General features: G+C 38.4%; 1 protein-coding gene across 1 annotated transcript in view; it reads left to right on the top strand.

The window, feature by feature from the left end:
• The first annotated feature begins 452 nt into the window (after window positions 1–452).
• Window positions 453–21510, top strand: part of LOC117418299 (C-terminal-binding protein 2) — a 77806-nt gene continuing 56748 nt past the window's right edge. The window contains exon 1 of the mRNA XM_034031213.3: window positions 453–839. The gene's annotated coding sequence lies outside the window, so the exon portion shown is untranslated. The remainder of the gene's footprint in view (window positions 840–21510) is intronic.

Raw genomic sequence — 21510 nt, 5'->3', positions numbered from 1 at the left:
AAATGCTTCTTACAATAATAATAATTATAATGATGTTTTGTTTTTCTTTCTGTTGTCACTATTTTGCAGTACCGTATTGCCATATGGTGTACAAAAATGCTCATAATTTATAACGTTAGCGATTTAGCTGGCACCTAAATACCTTTCACTGATGTCATTGCTTCCCCAACCTGTTAACGCGAAGCAAAGCGTATCGATCTGGCATCAAGCCATAACTTTTTCTCTGACAAAGAAAAAGTAAAGTACCCGACCCGTGTTTTTTTTTTCAAAGTCCGTTTAAAAGTTTGTTTTTGTTCTTTGCATTTGAGCAGCGAGGTCATCTCGTATCTACAGCAACCCTAGGAGACTGCTATCTGTTCCAAAACTCAGAATATCTGCTGGGGGCGAGGCTGGCTCATGTGGGTTTGTGTCATTGGTTTGTATGAAGAGACCCCGCCTTGTAAAAAACACACACACACACATACACACATACACATTCAGACCCTACCTCTGAAACCTCTCTGCAATCAGAAAAGAAAACAAGAGGCTTTTCTTAAACCAAATACCATTAATGTAGCTAATTGGGGGCATATATCACTCAAAAATTAACATCAACTCTTTTCTACACATTCTCCAAGAGAGGAGAAAGGTCTCTCGATTTGTTCCTGCATCGGAAATTGCTTTCTAGCCTGCACAGTTAGAGCTTGGAGGATTAAGTTTTTTTTTGTGTGTGTGTGTGTCATTTTTAAGGTGGATCAGTTGTCCTGAAGAGAGGATCGATAGGAAACGAAACGAGGATGGTTATGTTCCTGGGTGCATAACGACGTTGATTGTGCTTGCAATATACATCTGATATTGAGGTAAGAGTAGGATTTTTGCAAAAGTGTTATAATATTTTCCTTCGTAAGATAAACACCTTAGTTGTACTAGTGTATCTGTCCAGCACAATGTCCATGTGTTTTCGCTTCACTGCGCCACCCAAGAAAAGGGACGAGCTTGTGTTGTATTTTGAGGACATCTTTCTTTGCTTTGGTCACATAAGCCCCCTCAGTCCAACCTCAAAAAATATACCTTCTATTTTTTGGCGCTGATGAGTTCATCCTCGTTTTTAAGTCGCGGGATCAACAAACTCATTTAATCTAATGTATGAAGGATTTCAATTAGCAAAATACTATCACCAGATTATAATAATACATGTAGAACAGAAAAACCACACTGGACATAGTTCACAGAAGGACGGTCGACACAGGGGGTGCCTTTTTTTTTTATCCCGCTAGTATAATGGGATGGTACATTCCTGGCATTATTTTGATTTGAATTTTAGAGGAAGACCGTTAAGCGGTTAGCTGTGAAGCTTTGCTCTTTACTTCGTTGTTGTAGTTTAACTGAAGGGAGAGGGCGCCAGGAGGGAGGAGAGTGGAAGTCTTTTGTTTTGCTGGGTTCTGTATTGTTTGCTTAGTGCTGAGTGTGATGGACAACATCTGCTCACACAGATCAGCAAGGTTACTCGCAGTTTAGAGCTTCGAAAACTCGTGTCGTCTCAAAGAAAAATTGACTTTTTTTGCTAATGACTGCACGGTCTCAGCTATGTGTTACTGTTACAGATGGCGAAAACGTCCCGACATGTCTTTGCGCAGCTGTGACCAAATAATAATTTGTGTTACTACTGTGTGCTGTATTATTTTGAAACATTATTACCGCCTTTATAGTTATACTTTTATTTTAAGGTTTTGCAAAAGCAACCATGTACATTTCTTAGTTACACATTTAGTTACTGTTAGTGTTGACTAATATTACACATTTTTCTTATTTTTTTGTTATTATTTTTTAATTGATGTTTGTAATGCACTGTTGCCTATCATTATTATTTGTTTGTTTTTGAGTCGAGACAGTTATACAATTTGGAATTGTTTAGGCTACACCGAGGGCGAATTACACGCGCGTTTCACCGGTAAGACAATGTTGTTAATAAAAGGTTCACATTAGTAGCATTGGTACGCAGTGCCTTTACAGGTCGTTGTGCGTTATTTTCCATGCAGTTTTATTACTTAATAACGTGTTGTATGAAAAGACAAATGACAGTTTAGTTTTTTTTGTTTTGTTTTTTTAGTGGCTATTTTTGATGTAGGCTATAGCATAGCTACTCAACACTGGTGAGTTTTGGCGGCATTCACAACATTTTTTTTGTGCCATGATTAATGCAGTAAAAAAAAAGTGTGGTTTTCAGGAAGTGTTTGTGACGACAAGCGTTTCACACTGTTACTTTATTTAACTGTAAATTAAACACACTTTACAGTGAAGTCGCCTTTGTTTTAGCAGTGCTTTTTAGTTTTAATGATTTCGCAAGAAGCGAATGTTAAACTCTTAATATTGTGAGGTATAGAGTACTAATTATTCTCAAGGGGTTTTCTGCTGCAGTTTTTCATTTTTGTATTATTATTGCTGTGACGTAGCTTTACTAAAATTACCAGGGTGTGTGTGTGTATGTGTATATATATATATATGTGTATATATATATATATATATATATATATATATATATATATATATATATAGTTCTGACAATGCAATAGGTACAATAATATATGCATACTACAGTATATGACTGCAGGGACAGTATATTTTCACAGGGTGTATCTGAATTCTTTAAACATAAAGCAACTTTTGAATTTAGATTGATATGTGTATGAATTAGAATTGGACATGCATTTTACAAGAAATACCATGGGTGTTATCTAACTGACAGTATGTAGTGACTACACAGATGTGTTGGAGCTCAGTGTGTTCCCTGGTATATGATAGAGCATACATTAAAATGCTTAGCTGCACATGTTGCTATGAAGACCTCCACAAAACATCAATACTTTAAAATTGCCAAAATGAGTTGATTAAGAATCTGTATAAATAGCCATTCGAAAATACATGATTTTAATTAAAGCAAGAACAGAGATTACAATTGCATGACTTCAAGAAAACAATGCCAAGGTCTTGCCGTAGCCAGCTTTTTCTCCGGACCTGAGTCCAGTAGAGCACCATGTCGCCAGTGCCATCCGCAGGAGACAATCACGACTAGCCAGCCTTTCCCAGCTGGCTACAGCTGTACAGGAAGAGTGGCGGAACATCCCACAGCAGTCTATCCATAGGCTGATCAAGTCAGCGTCAACGCTGCCAGGATTGTGTTAATGCTCAGGGAGGTCATACCCAATACTAACTTTTTAATGATTTCATTTTGAGTGTGTGACGTTTCTTACTGAAAACTTATCATAATTCTCTGATCTGTATTTTCTTTTTTTAATTTAGTAGTCGCCAATAGTTTTTTTTTTTATCATTTTCTCCCAATTTAGAATAGCCAATTATTTTTAGGCTCAGCTTACCGCTACCACCCCCGCGTTGACCCCGCGGAGTGGCAAAGACGAACACACGCTGTCCTCCGAAGCGTGTGCTGTCAGCCAACCGCTTTTCACACTGCAGACCCACCATGCAGCCACCTCAGAGCTACAGCATCGGAGAACAACACAGCTCTGGGCAGCTTACAGGCAAGCCCGCAGGCGCCCGGCCAGACTACAGGGGACACCCTGGCCGACCTAAGGTGGAGCTCGGCCAATTGTGGGCTGCCGCCTGGGAGCTCCCGTCCACGGTCAGCAGTGGAATAGCCTGGACTCGAATCGGTGATGTCCAGGCTATAGAGCACATTCTGCACTCCATGCGGAGCGCCTTACCGGATGCGCCACTCGGGAGCTCCCTTTGATCTGTATTTTTGTTCACATTTTCTGTGATTTTGTATGATATCTATGTTTAAATATTTGATTAAATCCATTGACGTGAGTGTTGCGTTTCTTTTATGCATCAGTATATATATATATATATATATATATATATATATATATTAGTCTAAAAAAGCTATTTCAGTAACTTTAAAAAAATATTTATCGCAGGCTCTGTTTTAAAAGACTACTCACCGTGTCTGTTTTGATAGTGAGAAAAAAGACCTGCTGTTTTGATTCAAGTAAGATATAGATCTTTGTGAGATGTGTAGGGGAAAATTAGCTTCTTTCTTTTGTGGTTTTAGCATTCTATTTTCTACTATAACCAAGTACTTATACAGTGCCTTTCAAAAGTATTCAGACCCCTGACCAATTCTCTCATATTACTGATTACAAATGGTACATTGAAATTTCGTTCTGTTTGATATTTTATTTTAAAACACTGAAACTCAAAATCAATTATTGTAAGGTGACATTGGTTTTATGTTGGGAAATATTTTTAAGAAAAATAAAAAACTGAAATATCTTGCTTTCATAAGTATTCAACCCCTACACATTAATATTTGGTAGAGCCACCTTTTGCTGCAATAACAGCTTTAAGTCTTTTGGGGTAAGTATGTACCAGCTTTGCACACAGTGTCGGAGTGATTTTGGCCCATTCTTCTTGGCAGATTTGCTCCAGGTTGCTCAGGTTGGTTGGACGATGCTTGTGGACCGCAATTTTCAAATAGTGCCACATATTCTCAATGGGATTGAGATCAGGACTTTGACTGGGCCACTGTAGGACATTCACCTTTTTTTCAAGTAGTATTTCCCTTTATTTTGCCCCATTCATTCTTCCTTCAATTTTAACAAGATGCCCAGTCCCTGCTGATGAGAAGCATCCCCACAGCATGATGCTGCCACCACCATACTTCACTGTAGGGATGGTGTGTCTTGAGGCATGGGCAGTGTTAGGTTTGTGCCACACATAGCGCTTTGTGTTTTGGCCAAAAAGCTCTATCTTGGTCTCATCTGACCACAAAACCTTTTCCCACATCGCAGCTGGGTCACTCTCATGCTTTCTGGCAAACTCCAGACGTGCTTTCAGATGGTACTTTTTGAGTAACGGCTTCTTTCTTGCCACCCTCCCATACAGGCCAGTGTTATGCAGAGCTCTTGATATGGTTGACTGGTGCACCATTCACTCCCAGCCACTGAACTCTGTAGCTCCTTCAAAGTGATTGTTGGCCTCTCTGTGGCTTCTCTCACAAATCTCCTTCTTGTTTGAGCGCTGAGTTTTGAGGGATGGCCTTTTCTTGCCAGTGCCTGGGTGGTGTGATGCAGCTTCCACTTCCTGATTATTGATCCAACTGTGGTCACTGGGATATCCAAACACTTGGATATTATTTTGTACCCTTTCCCTAATCTATGCATTTGTATTACTTTATCTCTAACTTCTGTAGAATGCTCTTTGGTCTTAATTTTCCTTCAGATTCACAGCCTGACCAATGATCCTTCAACAGTGGGGTTTTTATCCAGAAAATGTGAAAGCAACTTTAATGGTTCACAGGTGGAGGCCAATGGTAAGGTAATTGTGTCCTCGTTAGGGTAATTTCTTTCATCGGTGTAAACTGGGAGCTTCCACAGCACGGGTTGAATACTTATGCAAGCAAGATATTTCAGTTTTTTATTTTTCTTAAAAATATTTCCCAACATAAAACCAATGTCACCTTACAATAATTGATTTTGAGTTTCAGTGTTTTAAAATAAAATATCAAACAGAACAAAATGTCAATGTACCATTTGTAATTCAGTAATATGAGAGAATTGGTCAGGGGTCTGAATACTTTTGCAAGGCACTGTATTTGAAAGTATTATTTTATCCCCAAGGCCCAAGCTTCATGTTCTGAATTATGCGCTACACGGCAGTTCATTTTAGCACCTTTGATTCATCACAGACTTACGATAAATCTAAACCAACAGTTCAATATTGATCATATTCTTCAACTACAGGTGCATTCTGCTAGCAGTAAAGTGTGCCTGCTGGGACTATATTTCTGATTTCTAGTATATTCTACATCTAATGAAAGGTGAATCTGCTTTTGTAATAATTTGTCTGGGAGGCAACTGCTCTGAGCATGTTGGACAAGATAAGAGGTGATGGAATTTAAAGGCCATCATAACGAAACAGTTGACAGAAGCTGAATAAAAGAGACTAGCTCTACAATGTGTGCCACAGTTCATTGGTATTAATGCAGGGGTCAGTTTAAATATAGGCTATTCATTAGTCTCTGTGGACCAAATGGTATCATTAGGTGTTCTTTAAAAACTTTTTTCTTAGTTGTACTACAGGACAGTCCAAATGGGATTCAACATAGTATAGATTGTAGATTATATCTGGCATTTTATTTTTTTAAATATTCAATTATTTATAAGCCCTAAAAGTGCTTAAGTTGTAAGGTTGCCAAGTTTACGGCAATAGGTCAGCCAGCCTGTTCGTACACTTTCATTAGTTTTGATTGGCTACTTCAGAATGACCTTTTTATGTAGAACAATAAAAGCATATAATGGCAGTTGGAACAATATGTCCTAAATGTTGTGGGAAAACTCTCCCAGTTCAGAGGGCAGATATGAAGAGTTGCAGTACTGTAAATGATAATGCATTTACACTGCTCTGCACTTTTATAAGCTGACCACAGTACATTTGCACTGCATGCTTTTCCCATGGTGTACCATGATTTGCCATGTTTTTTTTAACATTTGTACTAGATACACTGTGCTTCTCTACAGTCTGCGGCTTCCTTTCACTGAGCCAATTAGCAAACTGCTTCTTAGTACAGCACAAATGACAAACGCTTTGTAGTAACTTCCTAGTATCCTTTGAAAGCAGTGAGCCACTGCACTCTGTCACCCAGAATAAAGACAGGGACCCCACGCTGTGTTTTCTGAAGATCAAGACACTTTCCTTAGCTCTACTGCCTGCTGCGCACAAAAAAACAAAGAAACATCCTAGGATATAAACTTAAAACATTCAGGGTTTCAATATATAGAAATATATATTTGTATTACAGAATGTGTAAGTAAATTCAGAATGTTAAACTGTGAAGAGAGAGAGCGAGAGAGAGAGGTGTGGAAAGTGAGAGTGCTTGGAAATTCTGGCCTGCGATAGATTTAACTGTTGTCCTCACATCCTTACACCACCGGGCAATAGTCTCCATCTGTCATGTGAATGGTTCACATCACTGTCAGTCCCGCCCCTTTTGAAAGGAACGCCCTCCACCTCCACTCCTAAACAACAAGATAAAGTGTCTGAATGAAAAAACTGCTGAACGGCGATTCTGTGACCTAACAGAAAAATAATTACAAAACATAGTATGAAAGAAAGAAGGAAACTCTGTATGAACAAAAACATTGTCTGTTACTGTATTTATGTTATTTAGTTATTTACTTATGCTGTATCAGCTATATTTAAACAAAATACTGTAAAGACATAAATATTTGGCAAATCACACCCATAAAACCCATTTTGCTCCAGAAATGTTGGCACCCTGTTGCACTGGTAGTAGTATATTACTTCATGATATGTATAGCACTAAGATATTCGTGTGAAAAATGTTAAGGTTTTTTTTTTTCATACGCATAAAAAACGCATAATAAGGGATTGCACATATTTATGGCTTTACAGTATTTTAAGTCATATTTGCTATCCAGCCTTGCCTCTCATTATTATTTTGACTGCCTCATTTATTAAATATGTACTGCAGACTCAGCTAATAGTGGAAAATTAAATGCCCCTCTGGAAGACTATTGTTACCTCCTGCGGCTTCAGGCATTATAGCCCCTGTTGGTAACAATAGTCTTCCCTCAGGTCAATAATTTTCCAGTATATCCCTCCTCTCCAGTCCATATTTACTATATATATTTTTATGATTCATCATTAGGTTACTATAAATCTTGCAAATCCCAAGTAAAAAATCATAATTTTTCATTGTGACCTCCAGATGAATTTAGAATCAAATTCAGTATCAAGACATTAGAATCATGCACAGTTGCCACCCCACACCTCATATTTCTTGTCAGTCAGTGATAGCTATATTTACTGTTCTGGGAGTTCAGTTTTTGTTTTTATTCAATCCAATGCAGATAGATAGCAAGACATAATTGCAGTTCTAGATGTCTTTTTTCTAGGAGCAGAGCAGATAGCGTGTAATCAGGTAGAAGAAAGGAAGCCTAATCCCTCTGTGTGATATGTACAAAGGGACAATACAGGCTCTTGTAAGGGTGAGAGAGCAGCTACAACATAATAAAGGTGTTTTGAAGGAGGGAAGGGTGGGTGGTATTTCCTTGTAGAAATTGCAGTGAGGATCAGTGGATCAGCATTCATCGTAGCCTAAGCCTCAAGAGTATTTGTATCTGTGTGTACGTGTGTGTACATTAATCTTCATACATAACTGTTTATGGCATCAGAGGCTGAGATTCAGATGTTTGAAACCTAGGCATGCTATATTTATCAATGGTGCTTCATGCTTGTACATGCGGTTGTACAGTTGTGTTTTGTGTTTCCTCAATATATGTGATTTAGGCTTTCTGTATTTTACATTAATTGTAAATTCAGAGCTTTGTGAATGTACAGCAATGTCACACTATGTTTCTCTCCACCCTTGTATATCTCACAGTGTCTCCCATCGTTCTGCGCCTGCCTGTTTTCGGCACATTGGCTTTCTTTTACAGGTGGTTCCTGCTGTAAACCACTGGGAAAGTATATTTGAAAGCAGCAGCTTACAACAAGAATAGCGATCAACTATTGCGTCTTGTTTCAGAGATTACCCTGAATATTGAATTCTAAAGACATTATTACAGTATGTTATAAGAGGGATTATAATGCACAAAAAAAGAGTTAAAACACCAATTGATAATCCATCGGCGTGTTCTGAAAATATGTTCTAAAAGGTGCTAATTTGCTTCCAGAAGTTTCCTTAGCAGATGTTGTAATAAAAAATCAAATGTTTGCTGTGAAAAAAAGGCTTTTGTTTGAGAAGCCAGGAACGTTTCTTTGTTTGGAGGTGAAGTGTTCAATTAAATTCCAGTGAGATCCCAGGGGGGTTAGGGACAGATTGCCATCCTTTTTGGTACACACCCATTCTCTTGGGTTTAATAGATTCAGCCTGCTATTGAATAACCCTGGCTGGTGTCTTGTGCAGTATTTAAAAAATACCTAACTCTAGTTGCAGCTTTGATAGTGGGTTTTGAAATGGTGTTTAGTGTAATCAAAACTATATGTGAAAATGTAAAATTTGATATAAATACAAAAGTATTGTGCTTGCTGATAGATGCCTTTTTTTATGAATTCATACTGTAGACAAGCCTGAAGCACACACTTACTTGCCCCTTTAAAACACTGATAAGTCTTTGCTTCAACACTTTTTAGATCAGATAACTACTCCTTGCCTTATATACTGTGCAATCAATGAGCTGGTTTTGTGACAGTTTAATTATCCTAGTACTGTGGTTGCTGCTAATGAAGGGGAGTTCTCTGATAGTCTCTCCGAAGAACTACAGTAGGGAGGCTCTTGACTGTTACTGGAAGTGTGTCTTCCACCCTGCAAGGTCAGGGTTGAGTCAAGGAAGCGTCTGTTGTAGACTGGTATAAAGTACAGCTGTGGGCTGGAGGGGGAGGGCACTCGGGTGATATACTAGTTCTGCGGCAGGATTCATACAACCGTTGCGTTCCTCTCAGGGAAACAAAATACCCCATTGATCTCATTACTTAGGACACCACATCAAAAGGTTAATGGCTTACTTTACTTGGCTTCTGTTCGTACGCTATTTAACAAGTCATTGAATTAGAGGAGCCTTCCTCCTTCCTTGTTTAAGAGGCACTGTCTTCATCAAGATATCTGGCTTGGCAAATGTTTTCAAAGGATGAGTGAACGCCTGAAATACCAATAAGCAAGTAGCAGGAGAAATGCTTCAGTTGAAATGCTTACCACACTTTGGTTCTGCAAATTACTTAAACCCCTCTATAGACATTCTGAAACCAATTCCCCAGAGAGGCAGCATTTCCTTTTCACAGAAGTAAGCCATCTCATATATTTTTTTAACGGCATTATGAACGTACAAACCGCTGGAGTATATTGTTGTAGTTGGACAACTGCACTGTAACTTCAAGTTAAATGATCTGCACAGTAAAATATTATATTGATTAGTTTACAGCATAGTTAAACTGCATTGGACTTAGCTTCTCTGCTGATGTTTGTACAGATTCACATTTCACCGTGGTTTATATATACGTGCCCACCTGGTGACCTTAGTGGTAGTTGCCTTTGGATTAAAAGGCTCTGTGTGGTAGTTGCCTTTGGATTAAAAGGCTCTGTGTTTGACTTTTGACAGTTAACTCAGCCTCTGCAATGTGATTTTCACTTGGCTTGCAAAATAAATATCTTGTGAACCAGAGCTTGCAGTCTCTCCTTGCAGTGTCTCTTCTGCTGGAGCGGATATGGTCATGGCTGCTATCAGCTCAAAATACATTGAAACTCAGCGGGCAGTTAAGCACACAAGTGCATGTGCGTATTTCCTCCAAACCACCAGGCTGGAACGTGTGAAGGGTGTGTGTGTGTGTGTGGAGGGCTCACACTGCAAAAAAAGGATTTTAAACTATTGTTGGGGTCACCTTTAACAAAGAATAAGCCAGCATGTTTTCATATTATTCCCAAGGCTTGTGTAATAGCCTTCTAAAACATTTGTGCGGGATCCAGTGAAGTCAGACGAATGAAAATCAAGTGAAACCTCCACTTGCACTTCCCATGGAGAATGGACAGATGGCCTCCTTCATAGCAATACTTATAAATGTTGGGATGAAAAATAATCATTAGAATAAATGCACCATTTTAAGTCGTAAGTAAGCTCGGTTTTTCATGCACCCTGGAACTGGGCACACTTGAGAACGCTGCCTTATCGAAGTAATTCAGTGCAAGGGATTTTTCTTCTTTTTTCTTTTTTTTAAGGATTATGCCCAGCTATCCGTAAAAGACAACCCTGCTCATTCTCCACATAAAGAAGATGAATTGAGCAGCATGTGAGCATTTATTCTGCTCAAGGGAAGTTAAAGCTGAAGAGTGCTTAGAGCAACAAAGTTGTTAAGTTTTAAGATTTGGAAATTACCAGGTTTGTTTGTTTACTTTGTGATGTTATACAGAAGAGACATTTTTTATGATTATTACACATGGCACTTTGTCAGCCAAAGTGTGACCAATATCTCTGGGACAGTTTGGGATAGTTCAGTTTTTTTTCTCTCTAATTTAAATGTACTCTGGGTTCCTTTTGAAGATGTTCAGATTCAAGTAACAGAATGTATACCAATGTTATACAGCAACAGGGATTATGTCCTAAAATTGATTGCCAAATCAGTGCTAACTCCCTCATTTAAAAACTCTGACACTGTTGTTCAGTTTCACCTTAAAGCTGATGCCCATGGCTGTTCTGACAAACAAGGCAGATAGAATTTCACCACGGAGTAAACATTAAGCAGCACATAAAGAAAATAAATGAAGATTACACTAAAAACCCCAGAGGTGAAATCAAATAGCAGCAAAGTAATTGTGAGGGATGTTTATGGATTCCACTGTATTAAAGGGAGGTGCTCCCTGTAGCAGTTAATGAACACCCACCTGGTGAAATTGATGTACTGTAGATTTAGCTTTGACTAAATGGCAGGTCATTTCATACAAATCTGCCCTGATTTGTTCTCCTGCATGAAAATAAAATAAAACGTTTCTGAAGTTTGGTTGCAGTGATTAATGCTACATAATGTTTGTTTGTTTTTACAAATCATGCATTCATAATCGTGTATTTATTTAATCGAAGATGCCCTGTGTCTAATATATTTGACATTGGGAAAATAGGTATTAAATAAGTATGGGAACATAGCCAGAGCAGTAAAGGGTTAAGTTAATAGAGTGTGTGCTGGATTACATTTCAGTTTTTTAAATGTGTTATTCTGAGAGCGGTTGTTTCATGCCATACCATATGTGTCTGTGTGTTCTGCAGTATGATGAAAGCGTCTTAATCTTAAACACATGCTATCATTCCATCTGCCAGTTGTGATCAACTGGAAAATGTTTGGAAATGTCCAGTTTGTTTCCCCAGTTAAAATTGTGGAAAATCAGTGTCTCAGCTTGCTCCGATGGTGGAAGTTACTGGTCCAGGTTTAGTTTTACAGGCTGGTTTCATGGCGTAGGTGGAAACCTATAAACACCCTCTGAAAAAGATGTCTTTGAAACTTCATTAGCTCTGGTGAACATAACCTAGCACAGGGCACAAGTTCACTAAAGGGGACACAATCTATCATACAAAGCAGCAAATCAGGACCTTCAGTTGTGAAGCATATTGTTTTGTGATGGATGTTGTATCGTGATCTTATTGTGTCTTTGCACCCCTTTGGTCCACATGTATGATATTGTCTCTTGTGAGAGGCTGCACATAACATCAGATACAGTTAGCATGGTGACTGAACTACCCCTCTTCCTCTTGTGAGGAATCTTTCCTGATGCCTGAGCTCTGCCTGCTCTTTAAAGAAACAGAGAACATGGTCTCCCTTTGCTTTGAATCCAGCACCTTTCAGGTGCACTGAATTATTCTCAAACGACCCCCCCCAAACAAAACAAAACAAAACAAAAACAAAACACTGGGGTGCTAGTGTTTGATAAAGCTGCAGACAGTGTACCATCTGCAAACTCCAGGGTGCTTGAGTGCCACTTGGTCTCTGCTGGGATAAACTATTAGCATTGTTATTAAATAGCGGCTGCCACACTGGTGAGCATATTACATCTGAAAGTAAGGAAAACAAGTGTGGCCTTCCTTGTATTGCTGCCATTGTGCACACAGTGATGGGGGAGATGATTAGATAGCAATATACAAAGTCTCTTTTAAAAGAAAGATTATTTTGTTTAGTGCATCCCCAACAAGGTCTGTGCAAGACAGGGTTGTTAAGAGTACCGGCTTAGTAAAAGAGCAATTGATATTGATTTTTCTGAAGCTGCCTGCTTTTGTAGCTCAAGAATGATAACCTTTTAACGGAAAGCAACGCTTAAAATAAAAAGCAACTTGTATGATAAACACTGACTTGTAGGATTTTTTAATTTTTTTAAATTAAAAAACACATACTGTTCTAAAATACTAATTTGTGGCAAAACTAGCCTGTTGTGATCTGATATAATTGTAAATTTTATAGTATTACTAACTGGTTTAATTTCTTTACACTGCATTACAATAGGTACAGTATTTCATTTAATCACTGGGTGGCAGTAGTAAAGATGGATATACACATTTTAGAAAATGGCCTCAGGGGCACAGGTAGGGCTACTGATTTTCCGCGATCGCAGAATTAGGCATTAGGAATGTAATTACGCATTTTGGGAATGGAATTATGCATTTTGGGAATGGAATTATGCATTTTGGGAACTAAATTTTGCAGTGCTTTCTTTTTTTTTTTACACTGCATCATGTGACTTCACTCACATGTCTCTGCTGAAACTCAACATGGCGGCTGCACCAGCGAAGACAAAAAATGCATTGTTTCAGCAAAAAGACAGAGCTAAAACATGTTCTGCTAATCTATATGAGGATGATGCTATTCTGCATCTGCACCTGGGAGGTACTGTGCTCAAGGCGGGGCTTTCCTGAAGTAAGCAAGCTAAATTAATTGCGTATTTAATTCTTGTTTAGTTTATTTCTTTCCACTCTTCATGCAAGCTATAATTAGCAATGTTAAACCACGACCGTTTCTTAATTAAATTATATTAACTGACGATGAAGAAACGAGCTGAAAGCTATTTGACTAGCTATACATTCCTTAAAGGACATTGATCACTTACAGTGTAAAGGATTCAGTCACAGCACTATATAAAGACATTCTGTCTGGAGACACCCTTCTTGTTAAATTTAGCAAATAACAAGAATGTAAATTACAATCAGGTAATACACAGCAGAGAACCTGTGCAGAGCACCAAGTCAGTCAACACACCTTTTATCAAAGTGTTTTTTATATTTTATTCTGGATATTGTAATGCCAGTAAAACACTAAACTTAATTTGTGGAGTACTGTAAATAGGATTACTCTCACATGACATTGCTAGACTGGTACTAAACTGTTTAAAACACCTTCATTTTTAGACTGAACTACAGTGTCAGTGGAGGACTGTAAATAGGATTATCTCACAACAGTGCTGGGCATTTGTTTTCTGAACTGTTGTAAGATAATTAAGTTTTCCTGCGTATTTCAGTGCCAGCAATGAGCCAAGTGATGATTATAAACATTGCCATGTTTGAAGTGTCTTCAGATGCTTTATTTACTATTACAGCAACACAAGTCATATTTATTAATGCACTTATTTTAACTATCAGAATTATATTTATGTTCAAATGCCATGTTTAATTATCAATAAATTGATAAAAAGTGGGAAAAAAACAGAATTGGTCATTTGAGAAACTGAATTTGCTATTCCCCAGAATGGAAAATCAGTAGCACCACTCATGGTTGTACATAAGTACGTATTCTGTATGTTCAAGGATACAAGAAACAGGCATTGCTCACAGGTGAAGGGCTTGCATTGTTGAATTGTCACTTGATTGTTCACGTGAATTAGAAGGTCAGGATGTATTTGTATATAACAAACTTGTTTTTGACCTGCTGGCACTTGTAAAGCATACTAACTCAGGAACCTTATGTTTTATCGGCAGATACAAAGACAGGCATTTTGTAGTGCGAATCCCAAAGAAGTAAATGTAGTCTTGTTTTACAATATTGTATACAGTGAATGACGCTGGGGCTTTTGTCAAATGTATGGATTATTTTTTCTATGTACATTTCCCTACATCTTGTTCTGAAACCATTTACAGTTGATCTCAATTGCACATGTACTTCCACAATGCTTTGGAAATCAATTATAAAAAGTCCCTTGTGGTTGAAACTGGCTTTTATTCCGACCTACAGTAAGTGTGCTACAGTGTGACAAAATGCAGTAATAGGGTAGTGGAATTAATATGGGAGCAATCCCCTGATAAATGATACTGGACTTGTATTGTTCTTTAATTTGTTCATTTGTGTTTTTAAAACCCAATGCCGATAAGGATTTTATTTAATTTTGGAGAATATATATTGATCTTATCTTGCTCAGATCTCATCCACACTGGAAAAGGCATACTGTGTGGAAAGCCCTGTGTGAACATGCTATCCGTCCATGTTCTTGGGACCCCACCACTTCATCCATTAAGTCGCACATATCCAATTTTCCCACAGAATTGCCCTGCGTGATGGGAATTGAGATTCATTTTATGACTGTGTCCTTAACCATACAGTTCCTCTACTGCACCACTAGGTAGCTGAAGAGTCTTATTTAACCTCATTGAAAAGTGTCCTATTTTTACAGTGCTCCATCCACGTGTCTTTAAGCTGAATAAAAGCCTAGTGTTGTTCTAATGCCACGAATTGCCCAAGGAGCCAATCTTGAGAGGGCCACCATTCATACTGTTGGTCCAGGTGTCTTTCCTTTGAAGCCCTGGGGAAGAATGAAATGGGAATTTCCTGCAGAAGATAAGTGTTATAATGAAGGGTTAGGGTTAGGTAAGCAAATGGAAGTATGGGATCTAGTGACAAGAGAAATGGTCTTTACTAAAACAAAACGAATCTACAGCTAAAGAATAAGGGGGTCTGAGGTAATGCTGTGAGGCAAATGGTTATGCTAATGTATTTAAAAGTCTTGGGTAATACGTTTTAATATGATTACATGTTTATTTCAGCTAGTACCAAATGCCGCAGCAACAGCACATACACACACTAAGTCTTGCAATATTTCCCCAGATTTAAGGTCACTACATTGGCTTCTGTGAAGCAGTGCATTGATTTCAAAATCCTGCTCCTCACTTATAATGCTATAAACATATTTCTTTGGTTTGGCCTTTCTCTAGCGATCACTTCGGAGCGCTTTTGGCTTGCTGTTTGTTTTTGTAATGCACCCTGGGATGTTTGCATAGGAAGGAAATTGGTATGGTATGGTACATGTTTATTTCGTATGAATTGGATATTTTAATGTTCTTCTCTCCACTGGATATTTCCATTGAGATCTCATTTTCAAGGAAGATCCCAGGGGACAGACAGCAAGCATGTACTGTATACACACTTCATTAACTATTTATCACACCTGCAAATGGTTTCTAAAAAAAAGACACTGTGTTTGATAGTTTTTTTTTTTAATGTATTTATTTATTTTATATTTGAATAAAAGGCATGTTTAATGAATGCTTCATATTGAAAAAATGAAAAAGAAAATAGGTAAACAGTTCCCTATTAGTGCCCTAATCATTTCTTATTGCAATCATGGAACTTGTGTTTTCAACATTCCATTGATGTGATTCGTGTCTGTTCTGTACTGAGGATATACCACGGTTACCTGAATACTGGTAATTACTGCTATTATTTAATTGTTTGTTTCCTGGGCTAGCTACTGTAATTGGTTAATGGCTGAAGTACAGTATATAATGTTAATGTCAATTGAAGGGCAAATGCTGGGCTGTTTGTTTTATTTGTTTAGCCTATTCAATAAATACAGTCTGTAGCAATGAAACTGTCTGAGGATACACTGGGAGACCAGATACTGTAGATTTGATAACTCATTTAATTCACAAAGAATTCCATGATTGTATTCTGATCCATCGTGTACAGTTGATGCAGTTTGTTTTGTGAGCTTTGTCCCACACTGCAAGGCACTGCCAAGTACCAGATGTCATTAGTACGCTTAAGCAGACCCCTCGCCCGAGGCTAATACAAGATAGGAGGCAGTGTGGTCCAGTGGTTAAAGAAAAGGGCTTGTAACCAGGAGGTCCCTGGTTCAAATCCCAGATCAGCCACTGACTCATTGTGTGACCCTGAGCAAGTCACTTAACCTCCTTGTGCTCCGTCTTTCGGGTGAGACGTAGTTGTAAGTGACTCTGCAGCTGATGTATAGTTCACACACCCTAGTCTCTGTAAGTCACCCTGGATAAAGGCGTCTGCTAAATAAACAAATAATAATAATAGATTCAACATTGAGTCTTCTTCATTGTTTCTCAGTGAAGATGTTTGGCTTTTACTTGGTGAGTTGGCTTTGTTGTCCATTAGCTTAGCTACTGGGATATGAGTTCTAAGATAGATTTGAACCCAGGACTACGCTGTCAGATTGTTGATATGGGGGGGGGGGGGTTATTATTTCAAGTAACTAGACTACAGTACAGTACATTCAGCAAAGCTTAAGAATGCCCACAATACATGATTGCAAAAATGCTGACTTTTCAGAAAAGAACTGGGGCTCTGTCTTCAGTATTTAAAATGTGCACATAGGCTTTGCCAAGTGTAGGCTGATCTCACCAAGTTACAGTGTCCAACAAGCAAGACAATGCTTTTCTGTCTTGTGAAGATTTCCTCTAACCAACAGGGTTAATAAGGCATATTACACTGTGTGGATACAATAGTGTCACTGGCTGTTAATGTCATCAGGAACCCTGCATGGGAAATAAAAAACTGTTGCTGGCAAAAAAATTATAATAATACTGTATGCAATGCAAAGATTTACTACAGTATTGCTCCCATTCCCACAATGGGAGAGGCTGGGGTGCGAGATTTTGGCCAATGAAACAGGGTTTATATCCTTGTAGGAAGAGGGAAATTGAGTGTCTAGATTTATATTCATATAAACAAAGTAAAGTACACATTTTTCCTGTTAAAAACGTTTCATAGAATTAGAATATTGCCTCATTGAAATGTCAATGCCACATCATGCTTCATTTTGGAGTCAGTACTGATGGTTAGCAAGCCTCCAGGGCGTCCTGGTGCTTCTGTTAAGCAGCACAGTAGTGTCTCTGAATTCTACAAAAATCTCAATAAGTGGTCTGAATTAAAAATATCTATGTATCCTGCCTTCATTTATCGTTTACGTTGGGATATGAAGACTCAGCAGCGTGTGCCGACAGGCTCCAGTGGCTGAGCCGCAAGGTCAGTAGGGGTCATGCGAGATGAGGGATATGTGCCCTGAGTGTGTTTAGATTTCCTGTTCATGAGCGAGTGCACAACCCAACCACCACCTTTTCATACTGCGCCTGAGGCCTGGAGCTCACATTTATCGAGCATTAAGATAAAGAGCCGCATTCGGACTAATCAGTTTTCTGTGGTCAAGTTAAAATGCCCAAGCATTAATGGACAACTGCATTCATTAATCAGTGATTAACAGTTGTCAGCGTTTATGATAATAGTTTTGCCAGCACAATGGCCTTCTGGGTGGAGAGATACAATACTGGGACCCTATCAGAAGCCTGGCAGCAGTAGGATATCAATTTGTTGCTTATGGTTCTGCAACGTGGAGGCTGACATGTCCAGCTTGATGGCAGGATACCACCTTGTGTCTGTGAATCTGGAATATCATCAGCAGGGCATTGGAGCTTTTTAATCTGCTGGGGAGTAGACTGATGTTTCTGGACCTAGTAGAAATAGAATTATTCATTTTTCGAATTCTTAATTCTGAATCTGCAAAGGGGGAGAAGGGTTGGATTCCCTTCAAATAGACAAAGCTGTAGAGAGAAGGAAGCAAGCCCCCTGATATTTAGTAAAACACACTCAGGGGGCCTTTCGATTTGCATAGAGATTATAGGTGTTCGTATCCCGGTGGATTCAAATCGATAGTGTGTGTGTGTGTGTGTGTGTGTGTGTGTGAATGTGCTGTAAGGAGTTATAATATGCAGGCTGGCACAACTTGATACTGCATATAGTACACATTACAGTTACAGCAAAAATAGTGTTTCATTCCAAACATGCTTTAGCGCCATTGGCTTATAATTTAAAATATCATCACAGTTTCCTTCATGAATCAATTAACAAGCAAATGCAGAGGAATTAATATACTAGTTACAGTAGGTATAGGACGAAGCTCATTCTTCTGTGTCATGCTTGTTTTTATTTGTGTCTTTTATTGCTTTTATCTGTGAAAGGAGACGTCTCTGTGTTTCAAATGCCAGCTGTCTCAGCTATTGATTTTGTCAGTAGGGGAAGGCAGGAGCGCTGGCTTTTTCCTGCTTTTTCATTTCTCAGCTTGGTCATTTTCAAAATACAATTCGAAAGGGATTAGCTCAGTCAATACGGAACTAATAAATAAAAACCTTAATTCTCAAACTCATTTGTCAAAGGCTTTTCAAGAACTGCTTCTATACAGTAAATGTAAAACCACATAACTTATTGGCTTTTTTTTAAACTTGACTTTATTGCACACTATTTTCTACTACCTATCTGGACTACTGTAAAACATTAACTGTCTAAATGGCAGTGTAGTAATACAATCCAAAAAACTTCAGTATGTGCCAATTACGGTTATGGTAATTACAACAGGAACAAACCTCTATATACAGTCTTTTATGAGCTTCTGAGCAGATCAACATGATAGAGACTGTGGAGGATCCCAAAAACTTCCAGATTGCCAGATTTCAGGATTTGTTGTTTTTAGCTGAACTCTTGCGTTTGAAATCTCACTTATGTTAAAAATAGTAAATCATTTTCTTATTAAGTCGACTGTGAGCAGATTTCTGAAAGGCATTGAAAGCTCCCAAATAAAGCTTATCTCCTTTGCCTCATGGAAAGGTTTTAAACTGTAGCGAGTGTAAAAGAATGAACATGTGAGAAACATGCCTCTGTTAACACCTGAAACAACGCAAAGAATCATGAACACTGCCTAATGATCCGGACTGGGTTCCTAATATTGATCCATGCAAATGCACAAACCACCTTTGTTCTGAGTGAGACATTGATGCAGTAGATCTGCAGTATGAAACACTCCGATTATTGTGCTGGCTACTGTACAGAGACTTCTGTTGCCTGCATAGTGATTTGTGTCAATACTTCCTCCACAACATGTGTCGATCTTAACTTTCTACTGTCCTTATTTATTTGTGAACTGGAGATGAACTTTAGCAGATATCTGTGTCAAAACCCCTCCACTCTGTTATAGCAACGCACTGCATTACTGTAGTTCACATGAGATTCTCTTATTGCAATGTGGAAATCCAAATCGCTTGCCTTCACACTGTTCTGGTTAACACAGAATGGTATTGGAGTACACCGTGAAGCTATCTGCCTTGAACCACATATGTGTATTTATATTTCGGCGAGATAGCACAAACACAATTTTCCATTTACACACAGATTTAAAGGCAGCCCGGCTGAAGAGCATCTTGCACTGTTGGCAATTAATTTTCACAGCTTCGGCGTGCCATCCCGTGGGTTATCATTGTTTCTCTTAAGCAATCTGCTGCTGAGAAATTGATTTGTTTGTTCGGCGCACTTACAGGAACCGCATCATGAAATATGGATAAATGCCACTGTGCCGGCCTCCTGTAATGATAAGGACAAAACAATAATAAAAAAATAAAGCATTTTAAAGAAGCGGCTCAGTGAGATGTGCATTGCTTGTCACAAAACAGATACTGTCACACAGCAACACTGCTGCTTCCTCCTCCGTTAGTATCACGATGCGCGCTCACCACTGGAACAAGAAGTTTCAGTGGAAGTTTTACATTAATTTTCACTTTCAATATTAGAGTTCAAAGCTCTGTTTTATGAAGTTAAACTGAGGTCTTGTCTTCTCTTATTACATACTCCTTGACAGTGAGCGCAGTTATTATGGTAAAAACAGTGATTTATCAAAATCCCTAAAACATTTTTCATTTCTCCACCTCTCCTAATATATATATATTTTTTAAATTGCTGTCGTCCAAATTGTAGTGTTTTCTTTTATTTTGGAAGCTAAGGTGTCTGTAGCAATACCAAATGGTTACAAAACAAAAAGTGCTTCTAGCAGATTGTGACATTTACCGGTAGAAAGCATACGCAGCGATGGCTGGGTTCATCTCGTATGACTCACATCCATCTCGCTCCACATCCACCTCCTAATACTGTATGATACGACACGTAGCTAATAACAAATGCCAATCCCGGCTGAAATATTTGTATTATTCCATTATCTCCTGGAGGGCCTTTACAATCTGCTGAAAACTAAGTGTGACTGAGCACTTCCAAAAGCCTGAGCCATGGCAAGACTTTATCCAGAATCAGTCAAGGCAGGGGAGCTGAGAGAAGCAGTGTCATCAGGCTACTTCACATGAAAGCAGGTTAGATTCAGGTCAGCAGCTCTGAGAGTTTCTGATGCTGTGGATATTTGTAAATACAGCTTTTTCTTTTTCTTTTTTTTTAAAAATGCGACTTTTGTAAGATCACCAACAAATAAAAATGTATAATGGAGTTCTGTTTCGTGGGGTTCTATTTGTATTTGTTAATGACTTTTTAGAATACACCCAAAACAACCCATGTGAAGGATACAGTATACAGGTTAATTACTTAAAAGTATTTTGGCCACTTTGCAATGCTGCCATCTGTTAAGAATCAGTGGGCCATATTTTCAAAGCTCTTTACTTCAAATTGCTATTTGCACTGTGACATCAATTACAATCCTAAAGCAGGAAGAACAATGGAGACTCACATGCCCATATTAAATACCTGAGCTGTTTATTTCTGGTTTGGTACTCCATTGAGGGTTGTGCTGATGGCTGTTTGGAGGAAAGAGCTTTGAATCTACAGTAGATTAGTAGGTTTTAACACATTTTTATGTAGAGACATTGGTATCTACTTGATTTATGTGGCTGATCTGAGCGTAGGTTTTCGTTCCGTTTAAATACTCATACATGGGTCACATAGTTTTAACAATCGTTTTTAAGT

Source organism: Acipenser ruthenus, chromosome 13, assembly GCF_902713425.1.
Source record: "Acipenser ruthenus chromosome 13, fAciRut3.2 maternal haplotype, whole genome shotgun sequence".
Taxonomy (NCBI): Eukaryota; Metazoa; Chordata; class Actinopteri; order Acipenseriformes; family Acipenseridae; genus Acipenser; species Acipenser ruthenus.
The sequence above is the reverse complement of the archived record's forward strand: the minus strand, read 5'-3'. Positions and strand labels throughout refer to the sequence as shown.